Source organism: Castor canadensis, chromosome 10, assembly GCF_047511655.1.
Source record: "Castor canadensis chromosome 10, mCasCan1.hap1v2, whole genome shotgun sequence".
Lineage (NCBI taxonomy): Eukaryota > Metazoa > Chordata > Mammalia > Rodentia > Castoridae > Castor > Castor canadensis.
In genome coordinates, this window is record NC_133395.1 from 147,179,753 (window position 1) to 147,192,556 (window position 12,804).

At 46.8% G+C, this 12,804-nt stretch overlaps 1 long non-coding RNA gene across 2 annotated transcripts in view; it reads left to right on the forward strand.

Moving 5' to 3' along the window:
* The first annotated feature begins 286 nt into the window (after window positions 1–286).
* LOC141411359 (uncharacterized) overlaps window positions 287–12,804 on the forward strand; it is a 37,530-nt gene continuing 25,012 nt past the window's right edge. The window contains exons 1-2 of one of the 2 annotated variants that reach the window (XR_012436120.1): window positions 287–470; window positions 4,478–4,677. This is a non-coding gene — a long non-coding RNA (uncharacterized lncRNA). Of the gene's footprint in view, window positions 471–2,814; window positions 2,859–4,477; window positions 4,678–12,804 lie in introns of those variants that run through there. The other variant, XR_012436119.1, reaches the window with a different exon arrangement.

Consider the following 12,804-nt stretch of genomic DNA (forward strand, 5'->3'; position numbering starts at 1 on the left):
TTGTAATCTTCATCACTGGTGATAAATCTGATACAGAACCACTTTCCATCCGCACTCCTGAGAGAGGTCGTAATATCCACCTTACTCTGCCGCCATTTGGAAGATGCAGATAAGTGCAGACTTCAGTCTTGTTTTACCTGGCAGAGTGAGAAATCGTCACCATTTAGGAATTCAGAGCCTTCTGAAAGTCCTGGAAACAGTGTTAGTAAAGCTTCAGGTTCCCTCTCAAGTGAGGGAAATTGCCAGGGGTTTCTTGATGAATTACTGTGGCCCCATCCCTAGCTGGAATTCTGATTGCCTTTGGCCAGCGGTCAACAGGTCCTGGATGCTGCACAAATGTGCTCCGAAGACACACGGAGGTCTCTCTGGTGGAAGAGTCAGTGTTGGCTGCAGCATGCGAAAAAAGGCCAGATAACAGAAGGACAGAGTTTCCTCAAGTGCACAGAGAGCGTCCTGAGGACGGATCACAGGTTGGTTAACGAGACAGTTGGAAACTAATTTAAGTTCAATCATACCAGGTTCCTCTCTGACCACAAGGGAATGAAATTAGATAACATTAACGGCAAGAAAAGGACAAAACTCACAGACACATGGATGGAATGAGACTGATCTAAAAAGGAAATCCAAAGGGAATTTAAAAATCTTGAGAAGGGGTGGGAGCAGTGGTTCTGGTTCTGGGGATAGGGGAGGCTCTGGGCTTGTGTGGCAGCAACCAGAGGGAATTGTGGAATGGCCTCTGAGTGCAGCCAGTGGGTGAGGGTTCACTCCATCAAGTAAACCCACTCCCAAGTAAGCCCACTCCGGTGGCCTGCTCCTTCTTCTGCGTGGGGGACGCAGTGGTAGCCCCTGCTCATCTTCAGCAGGGCTAGTTGTCTCCAGCCAGTGCCCCGCCCCAAGTTGGTGTTTGAGCTGCAGCATTGCACAGCTCACTCTCGCCACACAGAAATGCCAGGTGGTGGCTCTAGGATGAACTGAGTTAGGGGGTGCTCTGCAGAGTTTACCCACTTCTGCCCCTGTCCTTCATCCTTGGCGGGAGACTCAGGTGCTGGGTGGCTTCTGCCTGACCACAGTGAGGTGAAGTTTCCCTTCTGCCTAGCCTGCCAAACTGGAGTTCTATTTGCCAATGGCCCTCTGCCAGCTCTTCCACCCAAATGTGCTGGGTGGTGGGGCTAGGGACGGAGGGGTCATGTCCCACTCTGCAGTTTGCCCACTCCTGCGGGCTGCTCTGGGCTCCACCTGAGCAAGTTTTCTCTTTATTTCATATATAGATCTAAAGGTCAATATTTCTTCATTTCCCCTGGTCACTATCTAGTCTCTTACTGGTGCCCTCCTCTGTCTTTCCAAGTTATCCCCCTTTCCTTGTAGTCAGGTACCTGGGGGTTTATTTCAGGTCCTGGAGGTGCAGGAATGTGGCAGGTGTCTGTAATCTGCCCCCCTAAAAAGCATAATCATGATCTTTTAATACAGTTCTTTTTCTTTTCCTACTTCTTCTACCCTGCCTCCCTTCTACCTATTCGCCCTCTCTCAAACTTTCCTTTCTCCTTTTCCTTCCCTCCCTCCCTTGCTTCTAGAAGATGTCTGGGAAGACGTTGTCAGTACTAACTTGGGGGATGGGGCACTGGATTCCGCCGCTGTGATCTCCCTCTGCTGCCCGTGTTTGCATCATTTTGCTGTATAGTCTGAGTTCTTTAACATTACATTTAGCATTTTTACAATTCAATACAATCCTTTTTCCAGAAAGTTAATACTAATACCCATTTTTTAGGGTGGGGACATGAATGACGCGGCAAGGGAAGCGCCTGGCACAGCTAGGCAGGCAAGCCCAATGCTGAGCCCCAGGGTTCCTTTCTGGTGATGCACTTGCTGCTCCTTCTGCCTGATCACCCCCCCTTCTCGCTTTAGTAAATTTCTGTGCATCCTTTGAGACCTAATTCCAGGTGAAGAATTTCCTGACACCTCCACCTGGACAATCAGACCCTCTCCGAGGAGACTCAGAAGCTGAGCAGTGACCTAGGGGACAGCAGAAGGAGCAGGGAGCACTCACATAGAGGCAGTGTCCAGGGAGGACGGTTCAGGGGGTTTCAGCCCGCCCCTGCCTTATCCAGCATTGTCAGCAGCTGCACTTTGCAGTGGAGATATGTGCCTAAGGTGAGAGGGCTGCACCAAGGTCATCCGTTGCGATGCGAAGCCGGGACGCGAGGATACTCCAGAACCCAGGTTCTTTCCTCAGCCTGGGATGTCTCAGCCCCGCGGAACTCAGCAAGACCTCTCCTGTGTCATTTAGGATGAGTTCCCAGAGCGGGTGGGTGCGCAGTGCACTAGTGGGCCTCCCAGGTGGCCGAACAGGAAAGGGAGTTTGTCAGGGTGGAGTCCAGCTGCAAGGATACCTTATGTTGGACGAATTGCGCTGAGCCAGACCCGAAATGGACCAGGGCTGGAGGGTCGAACTGTAATTCCATTGTGGAGCTTGTTGGAGGAACCAAGAAGGGCCCAGTAGAGCGGAAAGGTCGAGTGGAGTCTGTGGGAGGAAGCTGAGTGGGGTCCAGTGTCGCAGAAGAGATGCACCACGTGGGGCGAGTGGAGCAGAATTAAAATTTGGAGTTGGGTAGGCAGAGCTAAGGATCAACTAGCTGAATGGATGGGCGAGGCCAGGCAGGCTAAGCCGAGGGGATGGGCGGGGCCAGTCGGGCGGAGCCGAAGAGGGGGCGGGGACAGCTGGGAGGAGCCGAGGGGATGGGCGGGGCCAGTCGGGCGGAGTCGAAGAGGGGGCGGGGACAGCTGGGAGGAGCCGAGGGGATGGGCGGGGCCAGTCGGGCGGAGCCGAAGCGGGGCGGGGACAGCCGGGCGGAGGCCAGCCGGTGAGTGGAGCCCAAGCGCAGGGTTTGTCGGCGGATTGAGCTGACCGAATGCGCGCAGTTTTCCTCAGGTGGAGCAGGGCTGGGGCGGAGCCGGTTGGCTGGCGGGACCGCGGACGCTGACTGGACCCGGAGGCCGGGGGGACCCGGGACGCTGACTGGACCCGGAGGCGGGGGGACCCGGAGGCCGGGGGGACCCGGGACGCCGACTGGACCCGGAGGCCAGGGGGACCCGGAGGCCGGGGGGACCCGGGACGCCGACTGGACCCGGAGGCCAGGGGGACCCGGAGGCCGGGGGGACCCGGGACGCCGACTGGACCCGGAGGCCGGGGGGACCCGGGACGCTGACTGGACCCGGAGGCCGGGGGGACCCGGGACGCTGACTGGACCCGGAGGCCGGGGGGACCCGGGACGCCGACTGGACCCGGAGGCCAGGGGGACCCGGAGGCCGGGGGGACCCGGGACGCCGACTGGACCCGGAGGCCAGGGGGACCCGGAGGCCGGGGGGACCCGGCCTGGCGCTGGAAGCCCCGACCCGCTGTCCCTCGTCGCCTTTGGGCCGCGCCCTCTCAGACCCTGGGAAGAGGCCGGGGTCCCGCCCGCGGTCCTCCGTCGCACCAGTCGTCTCCCCGGCCTCAGTTTCCCCTCCGTCCCCTCACATGTGTGGGATTTCAAGTTGGTTAGGAATTTGCTCGCAATGGTCGTCTCTAGAGCGAGACCCCAGAGAGCCGTTCTTGATGAGTGAGTTCTCGGCCATTCTGTTAGGTGGGGAGACCAGAACCACAGAAGCAGGGATGATTTTACCTCGCATTTAAAATTTAAATCTGAGGCCCTGCAACAATGGCATCCACAACTCGGTGGTGAACGTCAGGCTGTTTTTCCAGACAAAGAAGACTGTCGCAGGCTAAATGTCCAGGAGTCTTCGTTTTTCCAGAATGCTCTGTCCCAGGGGAAATCCCTGGGACCTCAGGGTCCCTTTTGGGAGTGTCTCCTGCAGGGCTTTGTCTCTTTCCACGTCTCAGCCTCAGTTTCTGCATCTGTAAACTGGTGCTCAGGATCCCTGCTTTGTGGGGTTGTGAGAACTCAGTGAGATTCTCACTCTGTGTGTGGAAAGGCTCTGAAAGCAGTGCTCTGGGGCAGGATAAACAGGGCAGCTGTCAGACCACACAGCACTCTGGGGGCTGTGGACAAGGCAGCCCTTGGTCCTGGGTGTACGGCTGGGGGAGTTGAGCTTGGTCTTATTTCAGCCCCAAGTGTGCCTTGTCCAGTCACCCAAGGGCATTGAGACAGTCCTGTGCGTCAAGTCCTCATGCACAGAGAGGAGCCTGGCCTGACTGCCCTGTCGTGTGTGCCTGTGTCTACCCAACAGAAGGCATCAGTGCCCTGAAAGCAAAAGCTCTCTTTGCCCCTCTGTGCCCTTGCCTATGTGGGTGTCTCTCCCTTGTTCATGCCCTCCTGCTCTGGGTGCCTTTGGTGAATCCTACTCAGCCACTGAGACCCACCTTGAGTAAGTCTTACTGATTCTAGCTCTTCCCCTTTGAGTTCAGCCTCCACCCTCACCTGAGCCCACACTGCTGATCTAGCCATGATGCAGTGCTCTGTTGTTCTGCCTCTCCTGCTAGCTTTGACAGAGATGAAGAAACAGAGTGGGTCACCTTGAACCCTGGACAAGTCCATCTTCCAGCCCGTGAGTTTGTGAATGCAACACAGTTCCTTGTACGGTGGCCCTCAGCAAAGAGACGGACAGACTGTAGAGCTGCTCAACCAGAGAGCAGGACTCATTCACCTTCTGCTGCCTGTTGTGCATGACCAATAGGTTCTGGTAAGTGTCTGTGGACTGACTTATTGACTGTATTTCAGGGTATTCCAGCAGCAAGAGGAGGGGAGTGCGTGGTTGTCTTTTATATTTAAGGTTACCTATTGGAGAAACTCAGTAAAAGTCAAACTTTTGTCAAAGTCAAACTGCTGCAAATAGGCTTTGTCCACCCTCCCAGTCTATGACCTTCACTGCCATTCTCAGTGGATCCGTCTCTGAGTGTGGTTTGCAGGCATGTGGATAGAGGACGTGCTGGCTGCAGTGCAGGAAAAGCTTGCAGGTCCCATTTGCTTCACAGGAAACAGTTATTTTTTACATGCTGCACAGTGTGATATGTCTGGACAGCCGCCTCAGAAGGTGTCTGGGGTGCCAGCCCAAAGGCTGTGACTGCGCTCTCCTCCTCTTCTGCTCTGTTTCATGAGAGGAAGATTGAGGGGGGCTCACTCTTGAGGGGACTCAGCTGCAGGGAGTGATGCCAATTCCTTCTGTATTCCAACAGCCATAACTCAGTCACATGGTCATGGCAAGGGAAACTGGGAAATGTGGTCTTGTGTGAGGAGGATTTGTGAGTGTCTCACCAACACGTGTGTAAAGGCATGTGTATCAACAGAGTATATGTAGCATAAAGGATGGAGGACTAGTGAGAAGAGAATAAAAATCCTTGTCTTTGCTATTTGTATATTTTGGCTATAGAGTGAGCCAGGATTGCTGATGCATAGATGTGGGGATGACGGACAAAAGGGACCAAAGATGATTCCTGAATGTTTGCCGTGTGCACCATAGAGGCTCGTGATACACAATAGTGGACAGAACAGAGAGGAGACATGGGGATTGTTGGTTTTAGGGGGAAGATTCCAGTTTTCTTGTTAAGTTTGCCATTAGATGCCCACGTGGACAGGTCTCCAGGTGACAGCAGAGGACTAGGCAGTAGGTATGCATTTCAGAGCCAAGTCACATGGACAGTGTTTAGTGCCATGAGCCTGTGGGTGATCAATTAGGGAGAGGGTGCAGATGGGGGGCGTGCAGAGAGCTTCACTCTGAGCCTTGGGGCACACCACTGTTCAGAGATGGAGCAGAGGGAAGGCTGTAAGGAGGCAGAGCAAGGGCATCTCGATAGGGAGCCTGGAAACCAGGTAAATGTGATGATGCAGAATTTTGAGAAGAGAAAATTTCAAAAGAAAACGTGGCCCTCGTGCTGAAGACCACTCAGAATGTGAACGAGGGTGACAAGGAAGGGGCTATTAGGTTTGGCCCCATACTGATGCTCTCGGTGGAATCAGTGTCATCAGGTGGTGGGAACAGAGCCAGTCAGATGAGTTCTGGGAGATAGGAGGTGAGAGAGTGAAAGCCACAACTATCCGTTGCTTTTCTGCTCAAGAAGAATGACACACAGAAGAGATATGCAGCCCGAGTACTGACAATGGTGGTCTCTGAGATGTGGCAATGAGCTCACTCTGGAATGTTGTACATTTTGCCCACGGCAATCTCTGCTCTGTTACTGTATTGATCAGCTGTAAGTTGCACGTAGATGTGTTTAGAAACATAGATCTTACTGCTGAGGGGCAGTGTGTGTTTTGGGCATGCCCTGGACACTTTGGGAGGAGTTTTATAATCTGGTGTTAGATGTCACCTCTTACTGGTCAGTCACGGTGAGAGGTTAGGGTCTTGCAACGCTTTCCGGAGTGTGTGCTCAGAGCCCCTGTGCCATTCATTCCTTAGGCTTTCCTTTGAAACTTCCTTGGTTAGCTTGTCTTTTGCTGTAAGAGTGTCAGCACCATTGCAGGTGGCTGCAATATTAAACAATTGCTGCTGCTTATTATAAGTAGTCATGAAGAAAAGGCACATTGGGTGAAATCTGAGGGAGGCAAAAGGAAGAGGAAAGCTTTGAGTGGGGTTTTCTTTAGAAATTCCAGAAAGGTTAAACAATGACTTCCTCTGGAGCTTTTTTTTTTAACTTGATAAAACTTTGTTCGTTTTTCATTTTTATGGGCATATATTAGTTGTACACAGGGATTTCATTGTGATATTTCTGTACATGCATACAATGTACCCAAATCTAATCCCCCTCCACCCTTCCAGCTCATCAGCCCATCCTCCTTAAAACAGTTTCACCAAGTTTCATTGTTCTGTTTGCATACATGTGTATACTGTTCTCAGCCACATAGGAAGGACTTCCCTTTGCCCTCTCCTTTTGCTTGTCCCTCCCGCTGGCACTCACTCCCAACAGTACCTATTTTACCCTCTTCTCTGGGGCTTTGAATGAGTTCCAGTCCTGTCTTCCTCCTCCAATGGCTGCTATGCTGCAAATTTCACCATGTTTTCTAATGCTTGGCTTTTAAAGGTAGCATGCAGGAAGGGATCAGGAGTGGGGGTAAAAACAGAGCAATTTAAATTACCAAGGTGCACACTGGTCTTACCATAGTCGGCCATTTTCTTTAGTGAGTGCTGTGGAGTTTGTTGCCAGCATTTGGTTAATTTCTGGGAGTTCTGAAGGAGTTGATTTCAATAGTGTCCAGTGTTCTCTGTGATTTTTTTTTTGTCTTTTCTTTTTTGGTGCTGGAATCGAACCCAGGGCCTTGTGCATGCTAGGCAAGTGCTGTACCACCGAGCTACATCCCAGCCCGTTCTCTGTGATTTTATGGAGTGGGGCATTCTGGGAAGTTGTTACCCTGCCAGTCCCTTCTGTTAGTACTCTAGCTACCTATTTATAGTACCACTGGTTCCTGTTGTCCCCTCTGTGCTCCTCTCCCTTCTATTCAGCTTTCACCTTTCTCCATCCTCGTTCTATTCACCTTACCAGCTTGCTCCATAGTTAACTGTTTGAAATCATTCATCTGCTCTCTTCTGGAAGTTATTCATGTGTGCACGCATTGCCTGTGACAGGTGCATGTCCAGCAGGAAAAGGGCACTTGTACTTCAGCATACTTTAGTTTTGGAAGATCACGCGAAAAACCAGCATATGAAACACACAGTGGGCACTTCTGAACACGGTTATTCCTTAGTTGATTATAAGAATATTCACAAGGAATAGCTTTTTGAATGATTTATCAGAATGGGGGAGAGGAAGACTGGAAACGATTTACATTTATGTTCAATAAAGCACTGAGTGTGGAGTGAGGAAAGGTATATAGTAAAATCATAAGACCAGAAAACAGTTTCAACAAAGCTTAGAGCTTCATCCTCCAAGATCTATGGCTCTTAGTGTTTTGAGTTTGGGTTTTTTCCTTCTTTTTTCTTTTTCTTTGAGACAGAGTCTGGTTAGGTAGCCCAGGCTGTCCTCAACCTCAGCTTCCCAAGTACTGGATTTCAAGCGTGGACCACCACACCCAACTTGGGTGCATTTTAAATATAGTTTTGATACAGATGAGAGAAACTGCTAGAAGAACCTTATGGATATTATGAATGTGCAGTGTTATAAGCTCAACCCAGGCAAGAGGAAACCCATCTGAATGTAATCATTGAAACAACCTTCAGTTATAACAAACTCTGTAAGACATCAGTGGTTCACAAAGGAGAGGTTCCTTTAAGTATAATAAATGTGGGAAGGCCCTTGCTAGAAATGCCTCTTCACTATGCACTGGGGACCCATGCCAGGCAGAATGGCTGTGGTTTTAACCAAAGTGGGAATCTGTATTGATGAGTTCAAATTCTTTAGCCACACCCAAATTCCATGGATGATGAGTAAAAATGAATGTAGCAAAGCTTTTTTTAACTATCATACTTTATTGTGCATTAGAGGAGTCATAGAGTAGACAAACCCTGTACTGGGGTCCCAGAACTGCCTTAACAAATTAACACAAACTGGGTGACTTTAAGCTATTGGGATTTATTCTCTCAGAGGTGAGGAGGTCAGAGTCAGAGCAAAGGTTGAGATTCTTCTGTGGGGGAATCAGCTTCCTGTATCTCTGCTGGATTCTGTGGCTGCCCATTATCCTTGTTCTCTCTCTCTCTCTCTCTCTCTCTCTCTCTCTCTCTCTCTCTCTTCTTTTGTTTCTTTCTTTGTTGGTGGTACTGGGGCTTGAACTCAATTCTATGAACTTGCTAGGTAAGCACTCTACTGCTTGAGCCATACCCTCAGCCCTCTCCTTGGCATTTCGTGATGTGTGACTGATTCAGTTCAGTCTGTCTCCCTCCTCAGATGGCTTTCTTTTGTATCTCTGTGTCCTCTGCTCTTCTTATAAAGAAATCAGTCATTGTATTTGGGGCCCACCCTGACTCAGTGTGACCTTGTCTTAAATGATTACATCTGAAAAGAACCTATTTGCAAATTAGTCTACATGCTGAGGGTCTGGATGGACATAGACGTTGGGAGGGACAATATTCAATCAATTACAAACCCTATGAATGGAACAAGTGTGAGAAAGCCCAGAGCCATAGCCCAAGTTCTAGTCAATAGTACAAAGAAGTCCTTTGAGTGCAAACAATGAAGGAAGTTCTTCCACTACAAATATTTCCTCATTAGATACCAGAGGATTCACACTATAGAGAAATCTTATAAGTGTTATTAATGCAGAAAATCTTATTAAAATAATTTGTTACTCAATACGCAAAAACTCCCAATTAATGTAACACGTGTATATAACCCTTTAGATGCCTCATTAACTACAGAGAATGCATACTGAACAGAAAGCCTTTGATTTTAATGTCACAAACCCTTGACCTGTACCTCTGACCTCTTTTAGTCATCAAATATTTCACACTTTTAATACACCTTACCCAGGTACTAAAATCATCAGAATGTATGAATGTGCATGAGTTGCTAAAAACGTGAGAACCCATACTGTGGTCAAGCATGAGAACTCACACAGACAAAATTAGTTCAGGAAAACAATCTGGAAAAGAAGTCTATCGTGAATCCCTAAGTTCATCTTGAGAACAAATGTGTTGTCTAATTGGAAATGTGTGGAACTCATTTAAGTATATTCTAATAAATTGATATTAGATACTCAACTAAAGAGAAAAACTTGGATCTTTATAACTCTTCAGTTACAGTTTATAATTTTCTTATGTATTAAACAGTTCAGGCAGGAGGGTAAAAACTCACATACATTTGAAAGGAATAGTAATATTAAGGGTATAATTTGTGTTCTCTGTTCTTTTAAAATGTTACTTTTATTTTTTAAATTACAAATTAGGAGGGACACAATTTTGTAGGGGTCATGTACCACATTTTATCAAATAAAAATTCCTATGAATTATAAGATACAACATTATTTTAAGTACCATTAAGACTTAAAAAAAAACCTCCCAAACTATGTCATTTCATTTATTATCAGATACACCATGATTCAGATGTGGAAATGTGGAGGGTCACTGATGCCTTCCAGTCTTTTTGTTATGGCTAAGTAATACTTCATCTGATGAGAGAAAAACAGTTGAATTTGAGCCCAAGTGCACAAAATCAAGTTGTTTCCTGTCTGCCTAAAGTCTTGGAATGAATTGTGAATTGTGTTTGTTTCTGAAATGCTTTTCTTTTTAAAAGTTCATATTTGGAGCCTATCCATATAATAAAACAATTTTAAAACTAATTTTGTTATCTGTAGGCTATGGGTTTGACATCTGTTGATTGTATTTATCCTTGAGATTTGGTCACATTTCACTAGTTCTTCATATTTTGAGTAATTTTTAATTATATTGAAACTTGGTGATTGTTCTGTTTTATGTCCTGCTAAATTACTCTTGGGACAGTTTTTTTTTTTTTGTCTTGGAAAGAATCAGCCAGTTGTCGTTCACTCTATGTCTGTTTCATCTTCTGTGGTTGGTTCACATCTGGGCTGCTTTGGTTTCAGTCTTTCCCATGTGTGCACAGGGTTAGCCTGAGACTCTTGCAGGAAGACCCTCAGAGATGGGGCCTCCCCTTCTTTGTGGTCCCTCCTCTGGGATTTCCTCCTATTCTGTATGGCCCTCAAGGTCATTTCTCCTGCTACTTTTGATCAGAACATGATTTCCATTACCACTGCCAGGCTGGTTCAGGAGAGAAAATGAAAGCACAAGAAAAAGGAAATGGGAAATTGAGCCCCGTGTAGGTTGTGTCTTAGGCTGTCACTCTTTCCAGTATCTTCCTGCTTTCGTTTGCTTCTTAGTGTCCTCAGGTAGTTGTCTTGTAAATTTTGTTCAAAGATATTGGCTCTAATCTGCAAGCAGATTGGGTTCTACCACAGCAGAACTAGAACTCTTCTGCTACATTTTAATTTTAAAATTGTTGTTTTATTTCTAGAATTTTTTCCTGTGGATATTTTTGGCAGTGCAGTAACCCAGGGCTGTGGCTTTCAGAGCAAGTGCTATACCACCAGGCTACATCACCAGTCCGTGTGTTTTTCTTTTCACACATTTCGAGTCCCATATTTATTCAATATTTATCATGCACATATTGCATATGTGTTTATTCTAATGTCTGTTACTGGAGACTAGTTGTTTAAGTTACACAGGAATTAGAGAATCTCAGTGTTCTCCAAATTTAGATTTTGCCATCATGTAGGGTTGATCTTAATTTGGAGAATTTTATGGGTGATTGAACTCAGGACCCCATGCTTGCCAGGCTAGCACTTTACCACTTAAGTTATGCCCATGGTCCTTTTTGCTTTTAGATTTTTTTTTTCAGATAGAGTCTCATCTTTTTCTTGGTTCTGTCTTAGAACTTGATCTTCCTACTCTGCCTCCAAGAAGCTGGGATTATAGACTTGTGCTACCACATCTGGCTCCAGACAATTTTTTGAGAGTGAATTATTATTGTGTTCTTCCCTGATCTTCAAATGTGAAGACTGGAGATAAGATACTACAAAGCACACATTTTGTTTTATTTGAAGTCCAAACTAGCATGAAGGAAAACTTTCACCACCAGGTCAAAGGCAGAGCTGGGCCAATCTCATTGTCTTCTCTGCCCCTCACTACATTGTGTAATCCACACTTTCCCTTAAGAAAACCCTGCTTGGCTTGCCTCTCAATTCTAAGTTCTCACCTCCTGTGAACCCAAGGCCTGTGCCCTGTCCTGAAATACCAGTAACCTGTCAGTTACCTGCTTGTCACTAAGTACCCCAAGCAGAACAGGCTTGCCAGGTGGCCAGATATTCAGGTTTTAGGTCATTCTTCATGTTTGCACTGTGGGATTAAGTTCATTTTGGTAAATGCTGCTATCTATTGAAAGGAATGTTGGTTTTGATTTAGGCAGAATTTGAGCAGTGGTTTTCAGAATGACTACCCTGCCCATCCCCTAGAGCAACAATACCCACCTTACGTATGCAAAGAACAAGGTCCTCAGACTCACATCACACAGGTGATTATCTGTACTGCAGAAAAAGTGCATTTGGTGAGAAGCAATGACTTTATGATGCTAGAATTCTCTGCTGTGTCTGGTACTGTGTTAGAACAGCAGGGACATTTCTAAGGTTTGTTTACATCATTAAAACTAAAATGACAGAAAGATTTGCTATGATAATCTTATTAGTAAGGGTATACTTCAGTGGTTAGAATTTTGACCTTATAGTCCTCGAAGGTGATGTGGCAATTAAATACTTGAATTAACGTTCTATTTTGCCTCCTTGGGTTTCCTTCATCTTGACATATTCCTAATCTAATAGGTTTTCATAAGGGATTGTTTGCAAGTATATAGATCACTCTTATTTTCATTCTCCCTGTTTTCATTAGTATTGTTAAATAATCCCAAGTGATAAAGCCTATAAATCTTTTATCTTAGGGAACATGTAGATATTTTCTCTAGATTTGTACATGGCCAGTGTTTAGACATTTCCTCATACAAAGATAAAAATATTCTTTTAGTATTGGTGGGACTGGGGTTTGAACCCAGGGCTTTGTGCTTACAAAGGAGGTACTCTACCACTTGAGCCACACCTCCAGTCCATTTGATGCTTGTCATTTTGGAGAGGGATTTTGTGAACTATTTCCAGGGGCTGGTCTCAAACTTTGATCCTCCCAATCTCAGACTCCCAAGGAATTAGGATTACAGGCATGTGTCACTAGCATCTGCTCAAAGATCGAAGTATTCTATACACAGATATAGATACACATATCCTGTGTGCTATGATTAATCATTTTAAATACAGTTCACTGGCTCACCCTGAGGCCATCTATCCATCAATAAATAATTTAGCATTTTTTCCTCCACTTAGGTTTTAT